Below are 9,732 nucleotides of genomic sequence, written 5' to 3' on the forward strand. Positions count from 1 at the left end.
AGAGCACAGAGGACAGCGGCCCAGGAGGCCAGGGCAGGAGGACGTGGGGAGACTGGGAGGCATCGGGCTGGACTTCCCCAACCCTCCACCTTCCCCCATGCTGCCCTCACACAGGGTTCTTGAACTCCCCGCAAAGTCCCTTCAGGAGCATCCCAGAGAAGGAGGCCTTCGTCCTCCCTGGCCAACGGAACCTCCTAACAGAATTGCTTGGGCAGTGCTCACTGAGCCCTGGATCATGCCCTCATCACAGCCAGTGGCCCCAAACTCACTATTGGCTCCAGCCATGCCAGTAGGGGGAGGGAATTCCTTGGAGGTTTGGCCTTGCACTCCGAGGGAGCTGGGAGCCAGAAGGGACTCAGATGGAGGGGCAGGGAGAGGCCCAGAGACATCTACTTCCCTCTTGACATCATGGCAAAGCTCCTTCCCAGACCCAGTATAGGAGTGGTAAAGGGAGAGACCCAGAGAGAGAAAGGAAGGGGAGCGAATGGAGGGGCAGGAAAGGGAGGGCCTCAGCGTACAATGCACCATAGGTGCCTTTGGCCCCAAACCAACTTCCTTAGTGAGCTTCTGGAGCCTGGCCAGGCTGGAAAACATTGCTCCGCTGGTGGGTAAGGAGTGGGCACCTAAAGAGACAGTGATTTCATTTCTCTTGAGAGGCCTCACTTTCACTTGGGAACCTTGCAGGTGGCTAGAGCAGGAATGGCTGAGGAGCCGGTTTCAGGTTCTCAATGAATGAACAGTGGTCTGGGGCTTTTCTCAAAAAGTCTAAGATTTTCTTACACAGAACAAAGACTTCAGGGTAACAAAGGCAATTCAGAGTTGGGAGGTGGGGGTGGGAGGGTTTCCTCTGACTCAGGAACATGAGACTTAGATGAAAGAACATGGCTGGCTAGCTGCATGGCCCTGGGCAAGTTGCTTAGCCTCTCTGGTTCTCAATATCTTGTCTGACCAATGGGGCTGAAGCTTCCTTACAGGGTTACTGTAACGAGTCAGCAATGACAGATGTGGTAGTGTGTCTGAAAGCACCTGGCACATTGTAGGTGCTCAACAAATTGTTCTTTTTCTCCCGATACTGTAGTGTCATGTCACGTTTATACTTACCTATCAACCCTCCATCCAGGTATCTATCTGTCTGCCTGTCTGTCTGTCTGTCTGTCTATCTATCTACCTACCTACCTACCTTCATCACCATTATCTACCTATCTATCCTGTGTTTAATGTTTCCGATCATATTGTTAGTGCTTTCATCGCAAGGGGCTTGAATTATACTTCTATGTAGACATCCAATAAGTATGTTAAGAGACTGCCCCCGGTGGCCAGGGAAAGCCAGATCTCCCACTTTCCAACAATGTTTCAGTCTAGTGCCAGCTTCTTCTTAGCTTTCCTTTAGATCAAGTGAAGAAATGCCTGGAGGCATTTCCAGGAAAATTTCCAGGAAAACTAGGTTCCTCTTCAGTATTCCCAGGCATTCTTGCTCCATGGCTCCAGAACCCCTAGCAACCTCTACACAATCCAGGTCACCTCGTTTCCAAATGTGACCTCTGATCTCCGGAGGCCCGAGTCAGTGTTATTTCAGGATGCTCAAATGTACTACCCACAGGATACTGATCTCAGTATCTACCTCTTTCTCCACATGGTCGTACACTCTCTTAGAAGGTGTCCCAGAAATACAAAGGCGAGAGTACATAGATATGTCTTGCCTTGTACCTTAATCACAATGCATACAGGATACTAAATCATAGTAATACCATACATTTGTACAGCGTTTTGCAGTTTTCAGAGCTTTTGTGCATATGCTTTATCTCAGCCACATAATAATCCTGTGAAGCAGGCAGGGCTTTTTTAAAAAAAGTTGCCATTTTGTAGATAAGGAAGCTGTGCTAGTCAGCCAGCTACTAAGGGCTGGAGTCAGCATGGACTGAAATCTAGGTCTTTGAATTTCAAATGAGTCCATTCAATAATAGTGGGGAGTACAGTGAAACAGAGTTCAACTAGAGCAAGGGACAGAGCAAACCTTTGGATCTTCCCCTTGCCTGGAGTGCTGTAGCGAGATAAGATTACTTTTTGCAGCTGTACTACCCAGGAAATGCTGCCTGTCAGAACGGAATACCCCTCCGACCTGTAATCCCAGCTGGAAATTCTAGGACAATCTCAACCCTCTCATCTTCCTTCTTCCCCCACCCTCAACACCTGATGGACCCTCACTCTTGGTATGTCATTCTGTCTTATCTCCCAATATCTGCCTCAGCATCTCCTAATCTTAGAAATGGGCATTTCCAAAAAGAGGCCTGAAAGGCTCTGTGCTAGATGAGCCTTTGAATTACAGGGAGAAAATATTAGAACTTCTATGGCTTCAAACAATGGGAGAGATATTGCACTTTACTCTTATTTGCTGTGTTCGTGGATACTGGCTGCTCACCAGTGTGATGGGAAGACTGTCCAAGGTCATGTACAGCCGGGCCAAGCAACATGAACCTGAGGATGGAGCTGGGCTTTAAAACATGGAGGGTTTGGTCTTGCAATCCTTTGCTTTGGGGCCAGGTTAAATGGATTGATGATTTGTTTTTACCAAATTAACCCTAAATTGATGCGTGGCTTAAAAAGATTTTTACAAAAAGAAACTACTGAAAAGAAGATAACATGAATAATGCAAACAGCAAGAAAATGGTAGGACTGACACTTCACTCATCTCAACCTAATTCAGCAGGAGTTTTCAAACTCCTGTTAAAAATAGGAAAGTGATTGATCAACATCAGAGAAGATGGACATTTCCTAACTGAATTTAGAGAAAATTTACATAATTGGTAAGATAGAAAAATTATTGTTTTAGCAAGCACAGCCAATGTAGTGCCTTTTCTATTTGGATCTCTGCACTTTAGTGAGGAATCACTTTTTCAATTCTGTAACTGATTAGAACTAAATATTGAAATAATTTGAACTTAAATCTAGTCTTCTAAATATCCTAATGCAGAAGCTTAATATGAAAATAATACAGACATGATAAAATGTAACAACCACATTGCATTTACTACAAATATTAGTTTTCATGGTAATTTGTTTCTGGGTCTTCAAAAAGTCTACTGAGCCAATGAACAAATGCCAGCAATGGCATCTGCACAGCTGGGTAAAGCAGTGTATTATGACCTCCTTATATTTGCTTCTAATTTCTTTGTGTGTTTTTGAGATGGAATCTCGCTCTGTTGTCCAGGCTGGAGTGCAGTGGTGTGATCTCAGCTCACTGTAACCTCCACCTCAGCAATTCTCCTGCCTCAGCCTTCAGAGTAGCAGGGATTACAGGTGTGTGCCACTGTGCCCTGCTAATTTTTGTATTTTTAGTAGAGATGGGTTTTTACCATTTTGGCCAGGCTGGTCTTGAACTCCTGACCTCAGGTGATCCACCCACCTTGGCGTCCCAAAGTTCTGAGATTACAGGTGTGATCCCTCATGCCTGGTCTGCTTATAATTTCTAATAATAACAAATATGTACCTTCCTCTCCTTACACTGTACACCCCCCCCCACCCCGGCCACACCCCACCCTCGCATTGCCCCAGCTCCAAGGCCTAAACCCCTAGATTCTAGATATGCTTGAAGGACTAAAGAAAAAGGCAATGGCACGTGGTGAAAACTCATTTCTCAGCGATGTCTCTGCAGAGGAGACAAACTCTGCAGGTAAGGCAGTGTTTTCCAAGGTGTGGTCTGCCCAGAGATGCTTCTGTCAGAATCACCAGGGGTGTTTGTTAAAATACATGTTCCTGAGCCTCTCCCCAGACCTACCAAATCAGAGTATCAAGAAATGACAAGACATGAGGCCTAGGCATCTGAATTTCAATCAGCTCCCCAGATAATTTTTATTCATTCTAAAATTTGAGGGCTATGGCTATAAGGTAAATCTCTCATTTCATTCACCATTGATTCAGTTAATAAATATTACAGAATGCCTACTCATTTCAGACCAGGCACTGTGCTAAGTGCTGGTGGAATACTGCCCCTTCAGTCACACCTGGCCCTTCCTTTGAAACTTACAGTTCAGAGGTGGAGCAGATAATACTTAAGAATCATATTTAGGCTGGGCACAGTGGCTCACGCCTCTAGTCCCAGTACTTTCGGAGGCCGAGGCGGGCAGATCACTTGAGGTTAGGAGTTTGAGACCAGCCTGGCCAACATGGTAAAACCCTGTCTCTACTAAAAATATGAAAATAAGCCAGATGTGGTGGCGCATGCCTGTAATCCCAGTTACTTGCGAGGCTGAGGCATGAGAATAGCTTGAACCTGAGAGGTGGAGGCTGCAGTAAGCAGAGATTGCGCCACTGCAGTACAGCCTGGCTGAAGAGAGTGAGACTCTGTCTCAAAAAAAGAAAAGAAAAGAAAGAAAGAAAGAAAGAAATAAACATATTTAACTAAAAAGTGTGATAAGAGCTCTGAAATACAAAAAACGGAGCAGGGCTGGCTAGCTTAGATGGAGCGACCTAGAAATATCTCTTTGAGAGGTGACATGTAAACTGATTTCTGGAGGGTGGGAAGGAGTCGGCCATGTGTTGAGGAGGGCAGGGGAGGCAGGGCAGGGCCTGGGGACAGAGCTCTCTTGGGGGTTGCAGGAAGGCTGGGCAGTGGCTGGGGGCAGAGCTCTCTCAGGGGCTCAAGGAGCACCCTGGGGGAACCCCTAGCCCAGGCAAACAGGTCCTGACTGGAGGAGAAGCAGAGGGCTGCTCTTCCGCATCATCGCAGCCCTCCCATCTCAAACCCTGGGAAAGTGGAATAGCTATGGTAACATCAACCCAGGTTTGACTTGGACTCTTTCACAGCTCTTGGGGTTCAGCCAGACTCCCACGGTCTGAGAACCCCCGAAGCCAGGGGAGGTCTCCACCTACTCTCTCCAAACCTTGGTGCTTTGTTCTTTTTTCTCTCAGTCAGCCTTTTCTTCTGAGCTGCTAAATCACTGGCACCTTTAGAAGACTGTCAGAAGCTAAGGGTATGAAAGACCTCAAGCCACAAACACAATCACTGGCACTGTGGGCCACAGGGCAGGTGAGGGAAGGTGGGTTGGATCTACTGGAAGCAAGCTGAGTCCCTGCTGAGGACAGACTGTCCACACCCCTTACTGTGCACCCTGGGAAGCTGCTCCCAGGGAGGGGTGGCCTGGATGAAAGATTTGTGGCAGACACTGTAATCCCAGCTGTGGAGACTGGGGACCATTTCAGGAAAACAACCTCACCAAGTCCCCGGCATCACTTTACCTGCTGTAAAGAGCTCAAGTGAAGCATATTCAGCCTTACCACATTCCCACAACTCAAATAAATAATAGACAAATAAAGAAGAAGATAAATTTAAAAAATGAAAAAGCATTAATATCGTTGCCCAAGGCTCAGGCTGTATATGTGTTAGTTTCTTTTATCAAAATGATTCCCTGGTCAGTTTCTAAGGGTTCTTGATTCCAAATATTTTTCTGCATCTTCTACAACATGCTTTAGAGCTGAGTGGGGCTTCTTATTTCTCCATTTCATTCACCGAGTTGACCCTGCCCACACTGGCTTGGCATTTTCCCTGGGAGTTAAAGGGTGCTGCTGGGTGAGGGAGTTTGAGGGTCTGTGTATCACAGTGGGTGGAAAGTCTCTGTGGTGAGCTTGGGGCTCTGAGATGGTGGGTCTTGTTTGGGATTAGACATTTCAGTCTGTGTTGCTGAGTGAAACAGGCATTTGAGTCAAATATTGGTTCTCAGCTGGACGCGGTGGCTCATGCCTATAATCCTAGCACTTTGGGAGGCTGACGTGGGTGGATCACCTAGGTTAGAAGCTCAAGACCAGCCTGGCTAACATGGTGAAACCCCATCTCTACTAAAAATACAAAAATTAGCTGGGCGTGGTGGCATGCACCTGTAATCCCAGCTACTGGGGAGGCTGAGGCAGGAGAATTGCTTGACCCCAGGAGGCGGACATTGCAGTGAGCCGAGACTGCAACACTGCACACCAGCCTGGCCAACAAGAGTGGAACTCCATTTCAAAAAAACAAAACGAAGTAAAACAAAACGAAAACCCGGGTTCTGGTTTGTTGGCTCTGTGATCTTGGCAAATCACCAAGTTTCAGTTGTCAGTTTCAGTTTTTCTTCTGTAAACTGGGGATAACAATACCTACTTTGTAGTATTAGTAGGCTATCTTTCATTTTGCCTAGTACGGGGAGTGCTCAATACGTATTTATTTTTATTTTTTGTTTTAGATGGAGTCTAGTTCTGTCATCTAGGCTGGAGTGCAGTGGCATGATCTTGGCTCATGGCAACGTCTGCCTCCTAGGTTGAAGTGACTTTCATGCCTCAGCTTCCTGAGTACCTGGGATTATAGGTGCCCACCACCATGCCTGGCTACTTTTTGTATTTTTAGTAGAGACAGGGTTTCACCATGTTGCCCAGACAGGTCTTCAACTCCTAACCTCAAGAGATCAGCCCACCTCGGCCTCCCAAAGTGCTGGGATTACAGGTATGAGCTACCATGGCCCACTCACAAAGTATTTTTTAATCTGTAATTTCAGACCCACGGCCCTGAGGAGCCAGTTGCACCCTCCTTGGAACCATTTGGTCTTGTAAGATGCTGGCATGACGCCCAGCGTCGGAAGCCTAACAGCCCCAAGGCGCTAGGGTCAGCACACGCAGATGGGATCTTTGTAGCACTGGGTTCTTGAAGTTCTACAGCATCGTCAACCTGCTGGGTGGCTCCAGAGGCTTCCGATACAGATCTCATGGGCTGGGGCTTACTTTGCTGACCTTCACAACAGCTCAACACCATCCTCAGAGCCAACCCACGTTCCAGCTCCCAACCACTTCAGATAAATACAGGCCCACAGCAAAGTTTTCCATTTCTTAGAAAGATAAAAATTTTATTATTTTTTCCTTTCAACAAAATTTGAGAGCCGACTATGTGTCAGAGGCTTTTCTAGGTTTTAGTGACACAGCTGTGAGCAAAATAGATTGAGTGTCTGTTTAAATGCAATGCATATCCTGTAGAGAGGAGACCAGAAAATAAATAAATGTATACAGACGTAGATGCAATGTTGGGTAGGAATAAGCGCTATAAAGAAATGTAAAGCTGGCTAACGGTGATGGGGTATGATGAGGGTTCTATTTAGATGGGCTTATAATAGAATGCCTCTTTGAAATGGTGACATTAAAAGGCAGGAATGCCGTCCTGTTCTCGCTTCCCTCCTCCACCCGCATTCTGCTCTCACCAGCATTATTCCTGGAATTCTGCTACAATCACATCACTTCCCAGCTTAAAGATCCTTCAGAGGTTATTCTTCTGAATAAAGCCGGAACACCTTTTGGCATGGCATTCAAAAGCTTTCAGGATATGGTCCCAAAGATCACTTAATCTGTCACTCCCCAGTTTCAACCCACGCTGAACTACTCACAGTTCTCCAAATGCCGCCAGGTGGCTGACTCTGCCTCTTTTTTTTTTTCAAACCCTACTTTCCCCTAGTCTTTGCAGATGCTGTTCCCCCGCCTGGAGCACGCTTTGTCCTCTCCCTCTTCTCCATCTGGCCAACAGCAGTAGGTTCCTTGGAGGCCCTCCTGTCCAGCCAGGTTTTCTCCCCCTCCTCTAGGCCAACCCCTTGGAAAGCACCCACCATACCATGAACCACAGGATCCTTAGTTTGTGTCCTCGCCTGTCCCCCATACCAGACTATGAGCCCCTACAGAAATTTTTTTGCATCCATCCTTAATGCTTAGTATAGAACCAAACACATAGTAGGTGTTGCCTGGATTAACAAACAAGGGAAAATCATTCTGCTTATTCTCTGTCACTTGATTATGCCCTTTCCAGCATGGCTTATTTAAAAAAAATCTGTGACACATAGTGAGTATATATATTTATAGGGTACATGAGATATTTTGATATGGGCATGCAATGAGTAAAAATTGCATCACGGTAAATGGGGTTTCCATAACCTCATGCATTCATCATTTTCTGTGGTACAAACATTCCAATTGTACTCCGTCAGTTATTTGAAAATGCACAACAAATTATTGCTGTCTGTAGTCACCTTGTTGTGCTATCAATAACAGATTGCATTCATTGTATTGCTTTCACTGCCTATTTTGTATCTGTTAATCACCCCCACATCCCCCAATCCCACCACCCTTCCCGGACTGTTGTTAATCATCAGTCTACTTTTCTATCCCTGTGAGTTAAAGTGCTTTAATTTTTAGCTCCCACAAATGAACAGGAACATGAGAAGTTTGCCTGTCTGTGCCTGGCTGATTTCATTTAACATAATGTCCCCCTGTTCTATCCATGTTGGAAATGACAGGATCTCATTTGCAAAATCAGCATTTCCCTAACTGCCTCGACACGTCAGCCACATTTCATCTTCCAATATTTGCCATCCCAGTCATTCTGTCCCCAATACCCTGCTCTTTTCACTTTTCCTCTCCTTCTAGCACCTTCCACAATTGAGTCATTTGTTACGTTTATTGTTTACTGTTGATTGGTCTCCTCCCTGCAGAGCACAAGCTTCACATGGGAGGGGTCTTTCTCTGTTTTCTCCCTGCTGTACTTCAGTGCCTGGCACCTTGTAGGGGGACACATTTGTTGAATGAATCACAGCAACTCAATGCTGCCGGCATTCAGCATTCCTCCCTAGGGAACAGAGCCAGGGAGGTAGCTTGCCTCGCCCAAGGAGGCACAACCAGTGAGGCCGACGACAGGTTCGAGTCCCCTCCCAGCCTGAACTCTTGCAGCTCTGTGGGCCATATCTGTGTTCTGCTCCACAACAAGATTGCAAACTGAGCCTGCTGGCTCCGATGTATCCTGGTTACAGCTAGTGCTCTACTTGCCGGTGGTGGTGGGTTTGTGCTGGATTTCCTCATGCTCAGGAATAGAGATTAGAGACACCTGGCTTAGGGTGGGAATTTCGGGTGGGTGGGAGTCTGGTAGGTGATTTGGCGAAGAGGCTTGCTTTGCACAGACCCTCCCACTTTGGCCTCCCAAAGCGCAGAGATTACAGGTGTGGCCCACCTCGGCTGGCCAAGAACTCAGGTTGCTAATCCCTCCAGCACACATTTGCTTTGTAAACGCTGCTGCAGCCAGCTCAGGTGCGGCCCTGACTTGGCCTAGCCAGGCCTCTTCCTGGGACTCCCCAGACGTGCTGCCCTGCTGCTGTTGCCATCTCTTCAAAACTCTGGCAAGCCCATCTCCAATTCTAAAGGGGTGCTGAGGGCTCCAGTGAGGACCACTTAGTGTGGCCCCCAAACTGAGTCCTCGCCTTCTCCCATCCCTGCCCCACTTCTCCGCTCCACTCCCCACCCACGCCCCGCCACCATGCCCCACACACCCACACATGCCAGGCTCAGTCACGGCTCTGCCTGTACACACTCTGCCTGCCTGTTCCTCTTCCTGGAAAACCTGCCTCCTCTTCTTTTTCCACCTACTGAACTCCTCCGCCTGCTACAAGAGCCAGACCCAGGGGTGGCCTTTCTGGGAGGCCTTCCTGCTACCTGACCCTCTACAAACACACATGTGCACAAAGACACTCTGTATGCACACATACCTTGTATACATACATGCACATACAAAGGCACAAACACCACTCAGATTCTTCACACACAGACGTGTGCTTGTACATACAGACAAGACACACACATGCACCATATACACTATTCACACAGTCACATGCATATAACATATGTACATGCACCCATAAACCCCTTTCCCTCCGCATGCACACACACTCGTATTCCCTCCCG

This window comes from Saimiri boliviensis, chromosome 20 (genome assembly GCF_048565385.1).
Source record: "Saimiri boliviensis isolate mSaiBol1 chromosome 20, mSaiBol1.pri, whole genome shotgun sequence".
NCBI lineage: Eukaryota > Metazoa > Chordata > Mammalia > Primates > Cebidae > Saimiri > Saimiri boliviensis.